The sequence below is a fragment of the Eutrigla gurnardus genome (assembly GCF_963514095.1).
Source record: "Eutrigla gurnardus genome assembly, chromosome: 5".
NCBI classification, from domain to species: domain Eukaryota; kingdom Metazoa; phylum Chordata; class Actinopteri; order Perciformes; family Triglidae; genus Eutrigla; species Eutrigla gurnardus.
The window spans coordinates 3,374,173-3,395,975 of NC_139919.1; the positions used below are offsets into that span (position 1 = coordinate 3,374,173).

The 21,803-nt window shown below is 42.8% G+C and overlaps 1 long non-coding RNA gene across 1 annotated transcript; it reads right to left on the reverse strand.

Moving 5' to 3' along the window:
* Positions 1–1,270: 1,270 nt before the first annotated feature.
* Positions 1,271–16,302, reverse strand: LOC311013482. The gene is made up of 4 exons (XR_014597136.1): positions 16,203–16,302; positions 15,870–15,957; positions 9,159–9,267; positions 1,271–1,776 (listed from the first exon to the last, which is right to left on the reverse strand). It is a non-coding gene; the product is annotated as an uncharacterized lncRNA (long non-coding RNA).
* Between the last annotated feature and the right edge of the window lie 5,501 nt (positions 16,303–21,803).

Sequence of the window (21,803 nt, forward strand, 5' to 3'; positions counted from 1 at the left end):
TGGCGTACAGGCCCCTGCTTTCTGAGGTATTTTAGCAATAATGGCTCGGAATGAATCATCCTCCACCGTCGATAATGGCAACATACTTTTATCCACATACCTGCTCATACGGTTGATACCTGCATGCACGTTCTTGCCTTTGACCATAATGAAGTTGAAATAGTGCTTATCTCCACCTTGAAAATGCCAACTTTTCATCGGATTGCTCCAGGTTTGCCATCTCTGTTGCTTCATCGAATCAATTTTAGTGGTTGTGTGTGTGTGGCGTGTGTGCTGGCATGTGTGTAAAAACACTGGCTCTGATTACCATGAAACATGACTCTGCCTTAGCCAATCATAATCGCTTACCACTCACTGCCAGGGTGCGTTGGGATAACACAGTTTATTCAATTAATGCGTAGTAACGCACCGCATTTAACGTTCACTGATGTTATCGGCGTAACGACAGGAAAAATAATTAGTTAGATTACCCTGTTACTGAAAGAATAGCGTTGTTACCTAACACCGTTATTTTAAATGCCCTTGTTCCAAACATTGACCATGAGCGCTGACTGCCCAGTCATGCTAGCTATCGCGCCAGACCTCACATCTCCGAAAACTTTGTAGTAAATCTTGATAAATTGACCACAGGTTTAAAGTTATTCGATATTCTCACCTAAAAACATAACTGTGATTTGGCGCCATCTTCTTTGTTAATGTGAAATGCATTCTGGGATACCTGGCTGTCCAAAGTCCACACAAGTCAACTCCGATGCATCCCCGACAAAATGGGTGGAGCAAGTCATATCCAGGCATTTGGACTGTGCTTGGCTGGTTGCAGACTTTTGAATTGGAACAGTACTTGGGCTGCAACTGATGACGTTTCACAAGTCCACCAGAACGCAAGTAGGCTACAGACAAGAACGCAGATTGTGAAACGGCTCGAGAGTTTATATGTGGTGCAACCACATAGGCATGTGACCTGGGGGTCATGAGAACAGTTTCTGGAAGAAGTTTATCAGTTAGAATTTTAAGGTTAAAAATATTAATCATTTGGCCTGTGCTTCACAGTTACAGGAAGAGTGATATGTTGGTTTTGGACCTTCTGTTGACCTCTTCTCTCCCATAGACTGACTCCTTGAGATATAATCCACATCTGTGAATGAGTTGATTTTCTGTTTCAGATGTCTATTTATGTAACTTAAATACTTGTGCTAATAAAAAAAAACCAGAAGCTATCATTGAGTTGATCTATCATGCACAGCATGTCAGGGACCAAACAGAAAAGGCTCAAGAACACAAGGTGTAACTGTCAAAAAAAAAGATTAATTTATTTGCAACTCAATTCAGAAGAAACAATATCCAAAAATACACAAAAAAAAAGGAAAATAACAACTAACTAAGGGCCCTAATAACTTAACTGAGGTCCACTTAAACAAACAGCAACTTAACTCAACTCAACATAACTGACCTGTCAAATGAGACAATAGGTGGGGGTTATATAGACATAGGCTAGCCTAACACAAACGATAGGGGGGGGACAGACAAACTAATACTTCCCTAATTCAACTAAAGATAATGTGAACAGAGACTACAAATGAAAACCTATATATACACACACAATATAGACACTAAAATCCTAAAGCAAACTTAAAGCTCTTAATAATCTCAAATTAAATAAATCTCAAAGAAAAGACAGCCTCCCCTCTGGCACCTCTAAGGTGGCCTCCTCCACTTCCTGTTCCTGCTCGCATAAGAGGCCATCTTGGAAGGCGCTGCCTGGGGAGCTGGGGAGAGCTGCAAACAATAAGACACACAAGGTGAGTTTCAACTTAAACAAAGAAAATGTGAATGAACAGCCTGTTAATCAAAATGCGTGCACTCAAATTAATTAACAACTGTCAATAAACAAGATTTATGAAAAGAAAAGAATGTGTGTCATTATTAAAAATAAAAAGAATAACAAAATACTCAACTTAAAGGTGGTCACCATGCGTGGCCACCACAAAGCAATGGAATGTTAATTATAATCCTTTTATTTTTAATATAGAAAAGATGACCAGGTCTGAAAAAACAGACAGAGACGAACAAACTGCCACCACAGAGACAGAGATGGAAGATTGTGATCCAACCAAGTGTCATCCAACAAGATCAAACATGCCGAGATGCCGAAGATAAACTTAATAGAGAGCAACCACCCATTATAACAGCAGAACCATCATGTAAAAACAATACATTCTCAGAAGTGAATTAGTTTGATGTTCCGACACCTGAATTCATTTTACACCTATTAATGTTAGTTAAATAAAATAATTAATTAACATCACATAGGCAAATCCATCCAACTAATTTCGAAAATTAACCTTTAAGCTTTAGACCTAAAGTGGGTTCTCTTAAATTCATGCCAATATGAAATTGCTTCACAATCTTCTTAAACTCTTGACTGCTGAAAGGTGCATTCATCTTTTGAACCAAATTTTATTGATAAAGGTCCATAACAACAAATTGAACTGATCAACTTTTAGCAGTGATACAGTCTTAACCGGTCACAATCATTTTTCTTTTAATTTCAAGTGGTTTATTGGTACACTCCTTTATACATCTTTTATTCATTCATTTGTTAATTTTCTTAGCTGTTCATTCGTTTATTCATGTAGTTAATCCAATAAAAAAATAATTCACGCAGGACATGATCATTTGTGTATATTAAATTATTAGTCTGTGTACACCACATCAACTCACAACTCAGTAGCAACACTGAAATTGAGTCTTCTTTAATATCCCATTTTGAAGTTCTCACAGTTTTTTCTAAAATTAGGTGGCAAGCAATTGTCTGATAGCTGAAGCTGAATCAACTTTTTACACTAAATCATGGGTTTATGATTGTTGGGCTTCAGTAGGAGCAGAATTGCTCCTCACATGGGGCACCATTGATGTTGGGTCCAGCAGGAAAAGAATTAATATTAATAAAAGGTTTGAATTTGTATTAAATCATTCTTTGGGCACACCCTTTTATAAAGTGAAAAATAGACACTTCAGGGAAGACCAGGATGAACTGGGTCACAGTGGCCACACTGCTTGCTTGCCTTGCCTTGGCAGTTTGAAGGAGGCCAACCTTCCGGGCCGGGAGGTACTGGGACAAGGAGATGCTCACTGGCCGAGGTCCTTGGAGAAATGCAAGAGATTTCAGAGTTCGGCTTTCAAAGGTTGATGTTTGGAAACCATCTTAATACTCATCTATGAATTATTTCATGTAGGCAATCCTTGAGTTTCAACAATGATACATAATTTGTTTTTTAATTCTAGTATATATGAATAAATAATTCATAATTCTGCTACCAAGGCTACACATTACATTATTCCATCTCCACTTAGGGGAATCCCATCTGTTCTCCTGGGAGCCAGATAGAATTGTTCCAAGGTGTCCTGGGTCTGCCTGGGCGTTACCTCCCTACTTGTTCAACCTGCAATCACTTCCATTACAGAAAAGCAGCAAATACCTGAATCAAAGAGTCAATGAGTTTTTCAATCGGTCACAGTGGTTGTCTGTCTTTACACCACTACTTTCTTTTAGTTACCTGACACAGCATTTGCCTTAAGGGAGCAGAAGAATAGCTGAAAACTTACAAATTGTGACTTTCAGTTCAGATAGAGGAACATTAAGTTGACATGAGATGAAGAGAAGTGTGAATGACTGCAATGAAAATGTAAAAATGTGACACGAACACGGATTGGTTTTCCTGGAACCTTTGTTGGTGGCATGGTGCAGTCTAAAATTTCAGTTCATTCCCGCACTTCAACAAATTACAGATTTTAACATTTTATCCCTTCAACCTGTGCAAAACAAAAGTAATAAGAACCCAAAATACCCAAAGCAGCTGTTCCCACCTCTCCTGGACTGAGCAATCCAGACATCATTAAACCATCCACAAACAGCAGAGCTACATCCTGGTCAGAGTCTAATGACATGTTTGTGCATGTCGATGTACTGTATGTCTAGACAAAAACGTACTGTTAATACTATAAAGCAGAGGTGATCTTGCTACTCAGGGACACTTTTCTGACTGTTTGGACAGCTAAGCTTGGCACCTCTATCTGCAGAGGAGAATTTTCCTGTTAGATATTTTGTCCATTAAGAAACACTGTAACTAACCCAGCAATTGGCTCTGGTTCCTCAGTGATTTATTGAGTTGTAGTCTCTGTGGGCTCAGTTCCATTAAAGTACATTGGACCTCAGTTAAATTTGCTTTTTTCCCCATCCCTGCTCACTGTGAGTTGAGTGCAGTCTAGTTAATTTGATTTCAGATTGCTTTACATTGCCCAGATTAGTATTCAGATGATCCATGCCATTTTCAAGATTATCCACTGACAAGACTGTTTTACAACCAGTAGTGATTCATCACTATAAATGATTGGTCATATTAGTAGATTTTAGTCATTTATGAGTTAAAGCAGTTTTATGGCTGAAAGAAATTTCTCAAATTATGACTATATTAAGATTGGTAACTTTATCTTAAAGTTAACTACATGGCCAAGTCAGTTTTATGTATAACAAAGCATTGTGAGAGGCAGTTATTGGGCACCTTTTGTTAAAAAGACGCAATTATGTCTCAGCTTAGGCTGGCAATAGCTGCAAATTATCAAATTGCATATTGGGCCTGAGTCAAGTGGTTAATAAGGCTAGATCCCCTATGTGTAATGGTACACATTTCCATGCAGGACCTGCTCCGTTTGACCCATCTGCCACCAAACTCACCCACCCAAACCTTTGTTCTTCATCCTACTGTCTAATAATGACATAGATGGGTTTATATACTTGACAGCTTGGTTCATCTCATAACAATGGTGCAGCAAAAGCTGCTTTGACAGCTGCACTTAAAACCAATGAATGGGGCTGCAGCCGGCTACATAACAGTGTAATACTTGAATATATAACGAGTCTTGAGAGAATGAGTAGTTGAACTGAATGTGAAAAGTATTCAAAACTGGATTTTACTCAGAGGAACAACTCTACTGCAGATTTTCTTGCAATCTGGCCAGGAACTCTTAGTATCTTGTTCTGGACTTACTGACCAAATGCTCAGATTTACCATCCACCCATGACTGACTTTAGCTGCTGCCACAGTGATTCTATAATGCAGGTGGAGAGGAGTCTGACTCATCTTGTTAGATGCCATAGGCTATACTTATGTTCTTTTCGCACATAAAAAAAAACTTTTTGTACATCTGATTTCGACAGGTCACAACTTGCAAAGAACATATGCCACTGCACCAAAACATTTGATTACGTTGATAATTTCTCTATATCAATTGTGTATTAACAAGTTGAACAACTGAGCATAAACACGAGAGGAGAAAGTGATATCTGAGTTTATGACTTTTAGGGTTGCTCGATCGCAACAGTCCTCACCTCCCTCTTCTATTCTTTACTTTCATGAATAATCTATATGGACTTTGAGTTGAGGCCTGCAGGCAGGAGGTCTGGTCATGTCCTTGGAGGGAAAGACAGCTTTGGCAGAAGACCTTAATACGTTGGCTTTTCTGCTCTGCTGGTAGACAACAGGCGAAACAATAGCTCCATCAAAGTTTATACCCTTGACCCTGTTACGAATGGCTAGAGGGGATAAAAAAAGTGTCTTGTGTGTTCACATGCAACTATATGTCTTACTGTGTTAGATTTGACAGATGTGGGTCTTTGAAAGCTGATATGTATATTTTTAGACTCGTGCTGCCAGAGCAAATTCTTTAACCAATCAAAAACATCAACGGTAAATGTCAGGGTTGACATTATTCTTTGAGGCAAAAAAGAAAAGCAAACCATTGTGCGCAAACGTTGAACCATAATAGAGGAAAACATTATTTGCAAAATAAATATAACAGTGCAGGATGCAATGCAATAATAACTACTGTAAGAAAGTTAATTTCAGTTATGGGAAATCATAATCAATGATGTGTGACAACCCCTCCAAACCAGTAGGGGTATGTGTTCCTTTTCCTTATCTGGAAGGACATTAACACCTGATAACACACAGCTGAGCATGATTTGCTCCAGGTATGAAAGTTCACCACAGGAACATGAACATCCCATTCTCTGTTGACACGGCTGCTGTTTTATTTGGCTCTGACATTTTCACATTTCCTCACTGTCCTATGGCATCTACATTTGTTTGCTTAATTTCAGGTAATTTCTGAAATAAATGTGTCTATTTATGAAAGTTGTAGTCCGTAAGATCTGAGATAAGTTGCTTCTAGCGGCCTCTTTGGCGGTAGATGTAACCTCTGAGACCTCATCTCCCTCACCAAACAGTCATCTGTCTCTCATCTGCGTATTGCCTTCAAATGCTCCACACTGAAAGGAGCTCTGTCGTTTTCCCCCGTTGGCGATCGCTTTGCTTCTCGATTACTTGCCCTTCTTCATCTTCTCCTTTGTTTCTTTTTCTTCGGACTGGAAGTTATATGGTCTTTTTTCTCTGGTTGTTGATCCTCCATTAGTAATGAAATGTACCCAGTCAAACACTTTTGACTAGAGGGAGCCTGACTCAGCAGTTGGAAGTTACTGATTTCCGATTACAAGTAAATGCAGCATAAGCTTCTGTGAGAAGCTCCACCTTGGCAGACCCAAGTGACTTTCGTCACTAATTTTGAATTTTGTGCGGGAATGTCACCACAACACAGAGATCCTATTTCTGGGCAAAGCAGCAAGTACAAGCACTTTCATTAGTGGGTCACATGATCAATCACCATTGTTTTAACTCACTCTTTGATAGATAGTAACTTAAAAGACAATTAAATAAATTAAAATGTTACGGACTACAACTTTAAATGGAAATTGTCTGCTCTGTGGGCATTTTAATAAAGTGCATTTAACATCCGATTACCACTTCAGATCATCAATAAATCAGCAAACTGTATTGTCTATGTAAAGATATAGTAGAGTAATATCTACCTGAGCACATAATAAAGTCCCTCCTCTGTATGTTGTAATCTCTCCATCTCTGCGTGCTTTGTTGACATAGCCAGCCAGTCATGTGTGTTATATGCATGCTAGTGCATGTGAACGTGCCCCACTGGTTAGCTCTGCACTGCTTTCATACTGAGAATGCCGTCCATCATCGCGGAAGCATAGCACCCACCCACCGGTCCCCCCTCAGGTTAGCATTGTTAGCTCTGTCAGTATTGCTGACAGAGGTGCTTTGTTGTTTGCACTGTTAGCCATTCACCATGAGCTGCAAGCCACTGGCTCAGCTGTTGCAACCAAAATGCTCCCAAACTCGTTTTAGTCATTAGCATTGCATGCAGATCTGTGGGGCTGTGCTTCGACACTGTGAGAGAGAGGGATTGGGCCAGTTAGCCACCAGCCACTAGGTGGCGCTATTCTTGTCCTGTCAGCTTATGTACTTCAAATGGCCGAATGATGTAGAGCCGTGGGAGGAGGCTTCTACGCAATCCACAAAGTACTTTTTGTTATGTGCATGGGCGTTTGTGTGTGTGTATGTGTGGGTTAGCCGAGAAAGTAAAGGGTAACAGGAAATGCGTGCAAAAGGGTTGGTCCTCACACTGGACAAAGATTAGTAAACGTGTTACTATTACAGGGGAGCCTGCGAGTGAACTTGCGTTTGTCTGGCATGATCCCGGTCCTTTAACTGATAGGAGCTTGATAACAGGGCCCCGTGAATGAGGCAGAGGTTAAAACACAGTTACAAGAATAAACCCAGCGGCATGGGCACACAATCAGCAGTTATACACAGCAAATTAGAATATCAGCAGACTTGCGGTCTGTGGTGAAACTTTATTACAGTTCCTGTAATTACAAGCCCTTCTACACTATCGAACCTGTGCCTCTGCCCAGACAAAAGCCTCTTACTCTGTCAATGAGTGTGTGCGAGACTGTCCGGTGCATCTGTCCGGTTTTGTTTATTGTTTAGTTGTGGATCCGCATTAGTTGACGCAGAAGCAGCAGACTAGTCTTCCTGGGGTCCAATTAAAATCAGAATATACACATAATAATCAACAATCACATGTTCATCAATCACATACATTCAAATACAGTAACAGTGACATCAGATTACAGATAAATAATACAGTTGTAAATAAATAAATAAATAAATAAGCATCTGTGCACTTCAGAGCATGCAAACACCCACATCAAAATACAATACAGTGAGGGCCAAGTCAGAATCAAGAGTTCATATTTAACATGCATAAAAATAGGATTTAATTAGCCTATTGAATTCTTTCTTTCCAGTTACAACACAAATTTGCAAAGGGTGTAAATTCCATAAAGACATGGATCTATAGAAGGCTGTTTTCTTCATTGCATTTTTTCTACCGTGTGTTAGTAAAATTCGTTGCAGCTGTTGCAGATCTAGTACCTTCTGTGTGAGCAACAGCAGAAACCAATTTCATTGAAGTGAACTCTCGGAACATGAGTGGAAATTACATTCTTAATAAATATCAAGGACCTAATGGTTAACCTATCAAGAACTTTAGGCCTCTTCAGATCAGAATGCATCCGGTCAACATTTGATCTGTAAGATCTATCAAGGACAGGTCTTGCAGCCCTGTTTTGTCAAATTTGTAGTTTGTTTAAGTCAGCTTTACAGGCAGAGGCCCAAATTACAGAACAATAGTCAAGACGGCCTCATACTAATGTTTGAACAACATGCCTCCGTAAAGCAGCTGGTAAGTAGATGGCACATTTCTGGACCGTAGCAATGCTTCTACTCATCTTGGCAGCTATCTGCCTAACATGATCAGTCCAGGACAGAGTGTTACAAATGGACAGTCCTAGAAACTTTAACTTATTCTCCTGCTTCACTGGCTGACTAGAAATGATGGCTTAATTTTGTGTTTCATGATGGGCCATCGTGATCATCTGGGTTGGAAATGTGAAAGGACATCGTCTAGGTTCTTATTGCTGGCTAGGGATGGGGGTAACTCCCCTATGACTGGTATTGCCAGCTCAAAATCGTGAAAAGAGCTGTCGACTAGCATCCCTAGTAGTTTCCTTGCTGCCACCTGAATCGGGGCAAGTGTCACTTTTTGAACCAGAATGTAGGTTGAACGATTGTTCAACTCAATTAGTCAGGTTAATAAAAGGTGGGTGTAGTTTGAGTGCTACACTTGAAATGCAGGACATGTTTCTTCCTAATCTGGATAAAGAGGGTGCATACACCTACCGCCTTAAGGAGAGTCTGCGGTGATTCCACAGGAAGGAGGTGGTGGCTTTGATATGCGAAAGCTGGGGAGGGTTGATGCTGGCACAGATCGTTGTATAGGGTCTTGGCTCTGGAAAAGACATGAGCATCAGTAGGGGATCTCTGGATTCTTGGATGGCGGAAACTTGTCCCTCAGGAACTGGCAGACCACCTGTAGGATCGAGTGCTTTTGGGGTCTCTCCTTGAGCCCAGATTCCCTCATGGTGAGGGACAATGAGCGTCAAATTTAGATTTTTTTCAATCAAAACGTTCACATATTAATATTTAATATTATGGGTAATTTTGCATACATATCTTCATAAAGCTTGTTTAATCTTTGTATTATATTTGGGGCAAATTGACCCGTTTCAAATTTTTACAAGAATGGTATGAACTCAATGGCCTTTGCTCATTTTCTGTGATAAACATGTACAAAACATATAATAATTGAGCACACATGCTACTATACCCCACACATTTACATCCTTCATATGGGCTTTGGGTCAGTTTGAGCTGCATAGACAGAGACACAGAAATATGCCAAAACACACACACACACACAGATAATGTTACATTATTATAATGTTAGCACAGAGAAGCTGTTTACTCTCACTTTCCCACACTCTTTACCCTCTGGCATGTGTCCACCTGCAAACCTCTTTTTCTGTTTTTTTTTAAATTTTTTATTCCATAACATTCCATCAAACATTTTATCGCACTATATGCCTTGCCCTGCACATCAAGGGGGTGGGAAAAAAAGAGATAAATACCTCAACATCACAGAACAGTAACTTCCACCCTCAGTATGACCAACAGATTTAGCTGTCAGAGGGCTTTAGAACTCATATTTGAAGAGAGTCAGGCACACAGTGATGTGAAAGAAGAAGATGTCTCCGAATATGAGGATAATTTAGATATCAATTCAGAGTATTCTGATTCTGAAAGTTAATTTGAAGATGGCCTTCCATCGGAATATGCACCACAAGGAGCACGACAGGCAGCCGCTGGAGCAGCCCCAGAGCCAGCCACCGGAAGAGGCCCACAGCCAGCCCCCGCTGCTCAGCTGCTACTGATGGTACCAAGGCACGATTTGCAGTGACTCATGTTCAGGATATCAAAGTCATCCTTTGAGCTGCTGATTCCTGACTTAATTCAGAAAATTATTCTGGATATGACCAATCTTGAGGGGAGACGTGTTTTCGGTGACCAGTGGAAAGAAAAAGACATCATGCATCTGCATGCCTACTTTGGCATCCTCATTCTTGCTGGTGTGTACAGGTCAAGAGGGGAGGAGACTGAAAGTCTTTGGGATGCTGAGACATGGAGAGCCATTTTTAGAGCCAAAATGTCTCTGAAGAGCTTCATATTCTGAAAGGATTGTCAGATTTGATGACCAGGAATACCTGTTAAACTATGGAGGGACAAGCTGGCAGCAATCCACATTGTGTGGGACCAGCGAGTGGATGGGCTTCCCTGTCTTTACAACCCTGGGCCCAATGTAACGATGCGTGAACGGCTTGTGGGGTTTAGAGGCTGCTGCCCTTTCAGGCAGTATACACCCTCAAAACCAGAAAGGTATGGTATCAAAATCTGGGCTGTCTTTGATGCCATTTCATCTCATGCATGGGACATGCACATCCATACAGGAAAGCCAGAAGGAGGAGCTGAAAGAAACCAGGATATACAAATGGTGCTAGATATGTCAGAATGTGTAAGTGGCCACAACATTACCTGCAACATTTTTTTTTTTTTTTTTACGTCATACAACCTGGGACATAAGCTTCTGAAAAGAAAGTTGACAAGTTTTGGAAAAATAGGACAGAGTTCCCACCTGACATTCTAACTGTGAAGAAAAGGCCAGTCCATTCCTCCAACTTTATGTTCATAGCCAACACTGCCCTGGTATCTTACATACCAAAAAAAGGGAAAATGTGGTGCTCATGAGCACTTTGCACAGGGATGGAATGCTAAGTAGGCAGGAGGACCGTAAGCCAGAGATCATACTTGATTACAATGCGACCAAAGGAGGGGGAGACAACCTAGACAAGCTGCTGGCCTGCTACAGCTGTCTAAAAAGAATGCTACGGTGGCCACTCGTGATCATTTACAACATGCTAGATGTCTCAGCCTATAATGCTTTCACAATCTGGATGGCAATCAACCCAGACTGGAACCAAAGGAAGCTCCAAAGAAGACGACTTTTCTTTGAGGAGCTAGGCAAGCAGTGTTGCCAGGTGAGAAATGTAGGATTATCATACCAGAGACATAAAATTATCGTATTTTGAGGAAAATTATCGTACACCCGTCATAACCAAAATAACAAGTCTATTGATGCGCTGTAGTCACTCTAGTGTTGAATATTGCTAACATGTTCACTCATCTTCAGCGCTTCTTCTTCCAGACTGGCTCTGCTTCTTCTTAATTTTTTTTTTCCTCACTCATGGGGCGGGCGCAGCGGACTATTCAGCCAATCATGGCCGTTGTTCTGAGGCAAACGCATACACGTCACTCGTAGCTCACATTTAGAAAAGCACGATTGGCTGGAACAGATGCCTTCAGATTCACAAAAAAACTCAGACAGACAGTTGCGACAGGCTGATTACAACCAATTACAACCACACATTCACGGAATGGTGAAATTATCGTATTTCTGGTCTTTTTTGGGATTATTGATTGTACATCGTACAGAGGGCAAAATTGTCGTACAAATACGATAATTATCGTACACCTGGCAACACTGTAGGCAAGACACTGGTGACACCGCACCCAAAGTTATTCAGTAAGTGTCTGTTGCAGTTGTGTGGTGTGTGTGTGTGTGTGTGATTTAGAAATAAATAAATCAAATAAATGCTGAATAAATAGTCTTTTCATTATTCTAGGTTGGCAAGAGGAAGGACTCGTTCTTTTCATTTTGTACATTTTCGCAATGACGAATTTCTATAAAAAAAATAATTTTCTGGTCATTTCTCTGCGTGTGAGCATGTGAACAAGTCAAGATGCGTGAGACATAGAACTCACTATGTAGGGAGTAATTTTGGACACAGCCTGGCGGCGTAAGAATTGTCACTGAGCTCTGTGTTAAAGCTCTGGGCCGTGTTCGAAATGCCATACTAACGTACTGCCTACTACATACTCAACGTGTATGTACTACATACTGCCTAATAAATCAACGATTGAGTATGCTGTTTCCCTCAGACTGTTCACATGTAAGTATACTTCAGTCAGGACCACTTTGTCAAGAAGAATCTTTATTTATTTGCACAAGTTTCATTTGGCGGTATGGTACTGTTCTGGGACTCCCTGCTCTTCCACGCGCTTGCGTGGAAAGCCTGAGGCAGGAAGAGCACCTTCCTGCCCTTCATGAGCCATCATGAACGGCATAAGCAGGGAGCGTAGCAGCAAAGAAAAACCCCAGACAGAGCAGAGCAACCAACAAGAACAATGGTAAGGTACATAACAGATGACGGGAGGAGCTGGGGTGGAGGTGGGTTGAAAACGCCGGCAGAGGAAGCAACGAGGGAGGTCAGGCTAGAGCAGTTTAAATAGCGTGCTCTGAATGCAATTTCCCAATAGGAAGCGAGCACGGGGAGTCCGCTGAGCCGTCAGCTGATCTCCTCGGTTTTGACAGCTACGCTGTTGCTGCTGATTTAGAGCTTGACGTCGTGGCCTGCCAGAACTAATGCTACGCTTGATACATTTCATACTCACCTTCTCTCACGTGATTGAATACATGACATTTCCGGTCCGAACTCGCATTGAATGGAAATTAATTCTAAAAATATGAATCGGTATAATTATTACTCTATGAATATTCCTCAATATTATTTAAGTACAATTAAAATCATTTATTTTTTTATGGGTTTTTTTTTATATGTGAGCTCCCGCGATTTCCCTCTCCTGTCTTCCGCTTACCTGCAGCTCCGTTCTTTCTCGAATAAGCTAGCTCTGTTAAATCATTCATTTTGATTGTGATAATTGGCATTACGCCCTCAACCAGGGGCCGAACATCAGCACTGAGACGACGGGGGCAGTCGGTGCAGAGACGACGGAGGCAGTCGGCTCATCGTCTGCGGTACATTATTAAAATGTGCATGGCATCTGGATTTCTCTCTGAATTAAGTAATATTAACAGCACTTAAGTGGTTTACACGTGTACCTGTAGTATATTGATCATCAATAGACAGGCTTATGTATGCATTCATAAACGAAATTAGCAAAAGACATATAGGCTGATATAAGTTGTTTAATACATATCTTGGTGTGATAGAAAAAATAATTAGCAGGCTAATAGTGACTAATTAATTACACAAATAATCATGTATATATACAGGTTGCATAAATGTAGAATTAGAAATAGGAGTGTGAAGAAGTGTTTATCAACAAATTAATATGAAAATGTTCAGAATAAATGTAATTAATATATTATGTTTTCTGTTACAGGTTGGTGCCAGAGGGCCGTGCTGCAGGGTGAATGTTCCCCTGTTGCGTCTCTACTTTGGGGAAGGGGATTTGAGGAAGGACTTCCATCTTTCAAGGCGTTCTGTGGAGAAGCTTATCCAGTGCTTACAGGGGGACACTGACCCTGGATGGGGGAAGGCTTTTGAGGTGCTTGTCTTCTTGTACTGGCTGGCTAGGGCCATCCAGGGCATCTTCAGGAGGCTCATCCACTTCCCCAGTAGGGATGAGCTGGAGGAAATTGGGGCTGGGTTCCAGCAGCTCTCTGGTTCCCCAGTGTTTGGCAAAGTGGCGGGGAATATCGATGGGTGCCACGTCCGCATTGTCCCTCCTGGCCAGTTTGCGCCGATTATTTCAACCGCAAACTGTTCCACAAGGGTCGCTTCCTGGACGTCTTCTTGGGGTTCCCTGGCTCAGTGCATGATGCCAGGGTCCTCAAGTGTAGCCCGGTCTACATTGACCAGCTCTACCCACCTCCAGGATGGTGCCTCATCGGGGACGGTGGTTATCCCTGTCTGGCGCAACCAATCTCCCTCATGACCCCGTTCCATGAGCCTGTCCGTAATGCTGTAGAGGGCAGGTACAATGCCAGGTTGTCCAGGGCAAGGTGCGTGGTGGAAAGAGCCTTGGGGGTGCTGAAGACGAGGTGGCGCTCCATCTTCTTGAAGGCTCTAGAGGTGAAGGTGCGATTTGTCTCAGAGGTCATCATTGACTGTCTGTTCCTGCACAACCTCTGCATCAACAACGGGGACATCTTGGAGCCAGATGTAGGTGGTGATGGAGATGATGGGGATGACTGCCATGACGCCAACGAGCCACTCCAGCAGTCCAGGGACATCCTCAGAGGCAGGCTTGCAGCTGCAGTGTCTGCTCAAAACGTTTTGATCCCTGTCCTGCAGGAACACGATTATTGTTAGGGGGTTTTTTTTTGTCAGCGGTGGAGTTCACACCCTGGGAGGATATGTTCTTATACTCCAATATTTGCTAGTTATGTTTTACTGTTATATTTCATGTTCTGTTTGTTTGTTTAGTACAAGCATCAACTATAACTACTGTTAATACTACAACCTTTATTACTACTGTTAATACTACCACTGTTAATACTACTACTGTTAATACTACCACTGTTTATATTACTACTGTTAATACTACTACTGTTAATATTACTACCATTATACTACTACCACCAACACCAAATGACGATTGAATCCAAGAGCCTGGTCTGCTCCAGATTTCTGCCTAAAAGCCTGTTAAGGTAGTTTGTTCTTGCCACTGTCAGGCTGTACCGCTTGCTCCTGGTGATGTTGGGATTCCAAAAATCTTGAGCGTGTTCTGGTACTGCTCCATGTGTAAAGAGTCTTGAGTTAACTTCTGTTGTGATATAACACTCAAAATAACATTGAATTGAGTGTTCTAAAAGAATAATAAAAGACAACAGGATACTGCAAATCCTTTTTTCTCTCCATTTTATTTTTTTTACAAAATGTTCCAATAATGTCATTAACAGCTCCTCCCTGGCACGACTCTCCCCCTCTCTCTCGGCGTTCCTCCCTGCTTCGGCTTTCCATCCACTCTCTCCACTCTCGGTCCCTCCTCTCCTTCTTCTCCTCTCTCACGTTCCTCTCTCCCTCTTCTCCTCCCTCTCACGTTCCTCTCTCTCCTTCTTCTCCTCTCTCACGTTCCTCTCTCCCTCTCTTCAGCCTGCCTTTCCTTCTCCTCCTCTCTCTCCTGGAACTCTCTGAGGAACGTGAGCCACTCAGACTCCCGTTTCCTCTTTCCTGCAGCAGGACTCTCTACCTCCTGCTCTGGAGGAGAGACCACTGCTGCAGTGGTTGGCATCATGGATGAGGAGATGAGGTTTAGTGGGGTTATTGCCGGTCTTTGACCCATCACCTCATCCATGATAACAAACCACTTCCAGTTTGCAGCAGTGGCCTCTCCTCCCTCAGTGCTCACACCTGTGCGTGGGGTCTTCAGGTCCTATAAACAACATATACAAACACTTCTCATAATCAAGATTTAGCTACACTATTCACCACTAGTCATATATTATAATATGAATTGTAATACTGTACCACATGGGATGAACTTAATGGACTCTGATGTTGTAACACATTGTGGATATTACCCAGCACTGACTTTGCCTGATTATTTATAAGAAAGACAACTTCATCTTGTTTCTTTTATGCTTCATATCAAGAATGACGTGTACAATACTTAAAACTGCTTCCAACTCACCTTGTACTTCTGCTTCATGTTCTCCCACTTTTTCTTTGCCCATCCAGGCTCCACCTTCCCCTCCATTCCATGCTCCTTGATAAACATCCTTTATGAAGGGGATCAGCACGTAGAACAGTGTTACAGCTCATGATGATTTCTTGCGGACTAAAATAAGTGTTCAACAGAACGTTTCAGGTAGACATCTCAGGAGAGCAGTACATCTCCCATCTATATATATATACTATATATGATATTCAACCTTATATCATTGAGTAGCTAAATATGCAACAGTAGAACTTAAACGGAGCCCTGCATATGAGAATTATAACATTTAATACCACATGTTCTTACTCAAAGCCCCTCATGGCAGGATTCCTCTTGAGGAGAAGTTCACCGGAACTTCTCCTCGTTCTGCCCCCTCCACCGGATGAGGCGCTCGGTGTCTGCATCCGTCCCTTTAACGAACAACGGTGCACGGCGTTAATAATCATCGTTAGTAAATATATAATCATGGTTTAAGATGGGCACTATCTTCTTAGTTAACGTCGGTAAAAATGGCACATTTGCCGCTACGCTCTCTAACGCTCTTTTCTTCGTAACGTTAATGTACAATTCCAACAACAATAAAGTAACGTTCATTATCAATACCATTTAAAAGTCAACTGAAAACATAAAAATCGTGTGTACGCGGTTTGTGTCTGGCTGACGCCAGGATCGCCGCTATCGTCCGCCATTATACAAAACTTTTCAGGAGTCAAAAGGGCCGCGATGGGGAGGTTGAGTAGATCTAGCAAGGTCCGCTGTATACTCAGAAATTCTTGCTAATGCAGTATACATCCGGGCATTTCTTGCGTACACAAATCCACATTCTATTGTATGGAGACGCACTACGTACTCAAATTTACGTCACAATTTAGTACGAGTAGGACGTTAGTATGGCATTTCCAACACAGCCATGGTCTACGATTTGAAATATTTGTCAATTGAGCCAAAATGTATCCAATAGTAGCCATGCAGTCTGCCATGGCTACTATTGGATCAATCCAATCCTCGCTCACTCTCCTGCTCCTGCTCACGCCTCATCCCGACCCACTTCCGACATCCAATCAGCGCCGAGTTCAAGCCGACAGACAGATGAGCTGACAGACAGATGAGCTGTTTTTAGTCATTTGCTTCGTCGTCTCTTGAGGAAGCTTTATTTCTTTGGGTTTTTGGGGGGATTTGGTTTGTTAATTCCTGGTGGATTCAAATGTCTAAATATTGACACAGACCAATAAGCTGTCATTAAGCTTGCAAATAAATCAGCCAGGCGGATATATAAGCTGACATTATCTTATATCAGTATTTGTGTTTGTATCAACTGATAAGTAACAATACATGTCAAAGATATGTTTGAGCTCATTCCCAAACAACCCGACTCGGGAAGACCGGACCCCGGCGCGACGGGGGCCGTTACCGGCCTCACACCGTCCATGGGCTGAGCCTCGATCAGAAGGACTCAGCCCCCAGAGCGACACCGGGCAAGCGGTCTTCCGTACGCCACATTTCCCACGTCCGCCCGCCCGTCGGACGGGGATTCGGCTCTGGGCTCTTCCCTCTTCGCTCTCCGCTACTGAGGGAATCCTAGATAGTTTATTTTCCTCCGCTTAGTAATATGCTTAAATTCAGCGGGTTGTCTCGTCTGATCTGAGATCGTAGTCGAATGTGGCCCCGACTCACCCTGGGTAGAGGTGCGAGGGACGTGGCTCCCGGAGGAGGCTCACGGACTCTGGCATCGGGTACCCCGAGGCGGAGGAGGAGGGCCCGCCGACGTGACCCGCCTGCTCCCCGCCGGCGCTGCCCTCGTTTCCCCCGCTAGAGCGGCACCGGTTCAAAAATGAGCGTCATGCATGAATGAAGCGAATGACGTGAATGAAGCTAATAGTCCAAAATGATCAAGCGGCGCGATACACGCGTCTCACGCGATTGTATTCGCGTCCGGTGTGAACGCCGCATTTAACTGAGTTCAGAGTGAGGTCCCCGAGCAGTTTGGGATCAGGGACGTACTGCAGTCAGGGTGAGAGGGAAATCCTACTGGCACTGCATTTACACCGATAAGGTTTCAATGTTTCGTCCTGCCTGAGTTTATACCCGGAGGGGAATGTTTCCATTCATTGTCTATGTAAGAAGCCGTGCAATGCCGCCGCCCACAAGCTCTCGAAAATCTTTTTAAATGACTGTTGTCGATCTTAAATAAAGACAGATTTAGCAACTGCATAGCTTTTTTCTTGCATAAAATGTCTTCAGAAACATATGAAATATTTTCGTAAAATAAGAGGGAGGTGGGAGGCTGCGAGGGGAGAAAGATACGAGCTCAGACCTATCAAATCGTAGACCATAGCTTTAAATTGGCATTTTTTAAAAACCTGGTGGTTTTTACCTACATATTTTAACAAAGGAAACATATTCAGTCATCTGACTCCAGAGGCATGTACTAAGAAGCAGGATTGTATCTTCAGCGTTAACCCTGGGTTTTCCATCCTACGACGCTGGTTCACTTCTTATTGGGGTAGATCGCCATGGTAACTTACACTGCAGAGCTAACCTGCTCCGGAGCACATTATGTTCCTGATAAGAGATCAACGTGGAGAAAAACACCACCTACTGACCAATCAGCTCTCTTGGAAAATGGCATCAGCATTTGTAAAAGATCCCGTGGAGCTCGGTGCACGGATAAGAAAAAAGAAGAAGCTCGGTGCACAGATCGTGACGGTGATTTATATGAGAGATACAGATTCTCGTCAGAGGGCATGACTTATCTTTGTCAGCGTACAGCCTACTGACCACTTTGAATTAGGTTTTTTTATTTATTTTATTTGCTCCCAAGTCCATTTTACACCGTTGGGATTGCAGCTGGAAGAATGAGGCTGATATTGTCATACACCACGTTATAAGAATACATCTCAGCAACATCCATTTGTTTAAAGTTATTTTTTTTGCTTTTTATCGCGGGAGGACAGCGTAAGAGTTAACGAGGCGAGAGAGATGGACAATATTCTTTAAAATAGGGCCACACCCGGGACAGCTGCAGGGAGCCTCGGTACATGGGGCGGTATCTCTACCACTGAGGCAGACTGAAGATCTAGTAGTGTCCTTATGACTGGGCAGTTGTATTATACAACTATTAATACGACTTACGCATTCACACAGTCGGCGAGTTTTTGCCAGCTGTCCTTCCTACATTTGGCAGATGAAACTGTAAGATTATGGTTTGCTCCTCGTACGTGAAATATGGCGCTCTGCTGCCGTAGACTGATCCATGTTTGTGATTGGTCAAATGCTGCAAACGCCGCCTCTTATATGTACGCGCTAATAGTTGGAAACAGTGGGTCACTAGGCTGTTTTATTCAGGGCTAAAGCCCCGCATATTATTGAATTAGCCCCGAATATAATTTTTTGTTTAAAAAAAACAAAAAACGTTCCGGCGGTCCTTGAATGCCCCTCGTTTACCGCACAACACCAGAGCAACAGGTAAGTCAGTAGACTTCAGCAGTCGGACTCAGTGTTTACAACATTTTAGTAGTGAGCACAAGCTCTAGATTTCACTATGTCTTAATTATATGTCATGGAAAGAATACATACATGACATATAGTTCACTTTTGCTGAATGTTGACTGTTAGTGTGTTTGTGAATGAGGCACTTTTGTGTTCAGTCTAGAAGTGATGAATGAAATGATTCTAGTCACAAATGGTAGGTATATACTGTATATACAGTATATATATATACACTCACTGGTTGATGGTGCCAGACGGGCTGGTCTGAGTATTTCAGAAACTGCTGATCTACTGGGATTTTCACGCTCAACCATCTCTAGGGTATACAGAGAATGGTCCGAAAAAGAGAAAATATCCAGTGAGCGGCAGTTCTGGAATGGCCAGACTGGTTCGAGCTGATAGAAAGGCAACAGTAACTCAAATAACCACTCGTTACAACCGAGGTATGCAGAAGAGCATCTCTGAACGCACAACACGTCGAACCTTGAGGCGGATGGGCTACAGCAGCAGAAGACCACACCGGGTGCCACTCCTGTCAGCTAAGAACAGGAAACTGAGGCTACAATTCGCACAGGCTCACCAAAATTGGACAATAGAAAATTGGAAAAACGTTGCCTGGTCTGATGAGTCTGGATTTCTGCTGCGACATTCGGATGGTAGGGTCAGAATTTGGCATCAACAACATGAAAGCATGGATCCATCCTGCCTTGTATCAACGTTTCAGGCTGGTGGTGGTGGTGTAATGGTGTGGGGGATATTTTCTTGGCACACTTTGGGCCCATTAGTACCAATTGAGCATCGTGTCAACGCCACAGCCTACCTGAGTATTGTTGCTGACCATGTCCATCCCTTTATGACCACAGTGTACCCATCTTCTGATGGCTACTTCCAGCAGGATAACGCGCCATGTCATAAAGCGCGAATCATCTCAGACTGGGTTATGGAACATGACAATGAGTTCACTGTACTCAAATGGCCTCCACAGTCACCAGATCTCAATCCAATAGAGCACCTTTGGGATGTGGTGGAACGGGAGATTCACATCATGGATGTGCAGCCGACAAATCTGCAACAACTGCGTGATGCTATCATGTCAATATGGACAAAACTCTCTAAATGAATCTATGCCACGAAGGATTAAGGCAGTTCTGAAGGCAAAAGGGGGTCCAACCCGGTACTAGCAAGGTGTACCTAATAGTAGGTGGCCGATGAGTGTATGTATATGTAGTGGTACACCTAATGTGTGGACATATTTCTTTATATGTGTTGGGACCTCACCATTGGGTCTACACAATGCGGCCTACACAGAGACCAAAAGCCTTCACATGCGGTCAGAACAAAGGGACAAAGGGGACAAAAGAACTACAACCTCCATTTTGTTTTACTTCTCACCGAGGTGCGAAGTGCAACGTCATACAACTGGTGCCCTATTGGCTGACAACCACAGGTACCCCAGGGGGGTCCCCGGGAGCAGCCGTGAGGTATAAAACCCGGCGCCGCCTTAAGAACTCTCTCTCTCCACGCATTACAACAGGAGGTGAAGGTTTACGTCTGCAGCATTTTCCTTTGTCCTAGGCCGCAGTCTCTCCCCCAAACTCGCTGGACGAGCAACAGACTGTTTTCCCTCTTTTTCTCTACTTCATTTTTCCTTTTTTTTTTTATCATTTTGGATCCTGAGGAGATCGCCGCGACCGCGCAACTCTCCTGTTTACCCGTGGAAGGAAGAATAAACACTTTCTTCGTCCCAGCTGCCATCGAGAAGGATAACTTTTATGACCCGCTCTTTTCTGAAGTCAGCTGACTAAATCGCCGAGCCCCGCGATTTTATTGTTGCCTGCAGAAGGGAGAAAACACGAACTGCCACTAAGTTGATCCGCCCCGCCCTCGTCTGGATTCAGCCGACTCGTCGCATCCTCAATCGCCGAACGAGGACTCGCGAACCACCGTCCATCGCCGGCGTCAAGAAACGCCATCACCGCACGGGACGGAAAACCCTTACATCGACAAAGTAAGAGGCTATTTGTCTGGGCAGAAGCAGAGATTCGATAGCGTAGGACTGGCTTGTAATCCACACACACACGCACACACACACACCGCACGCACACACACACACACACACACTCCACGTGTGTCTCTTCCTTTGTTTAGCTTAGCTTTGTGTGTTAGGTAGTTAGGTGATAAGGCTTTGTTAATTGCAGTGTTATTGATTGTGATCATTATTACTGATTTTAACAAATCTTATTATATTATAACTAGCGGTCTCTTGTGCTTGTTGTGAATATGTCACTGGATAACAGCAGGTTGTGAAGGCTAGTGCTTGAATTTCACGCCTTTTTAATTGTTAGATGGTTTTTATACTTCAATGCCAATGATCACGATGATTGGCATGTGAGTATAAAACCTTTATATTGAGACTGA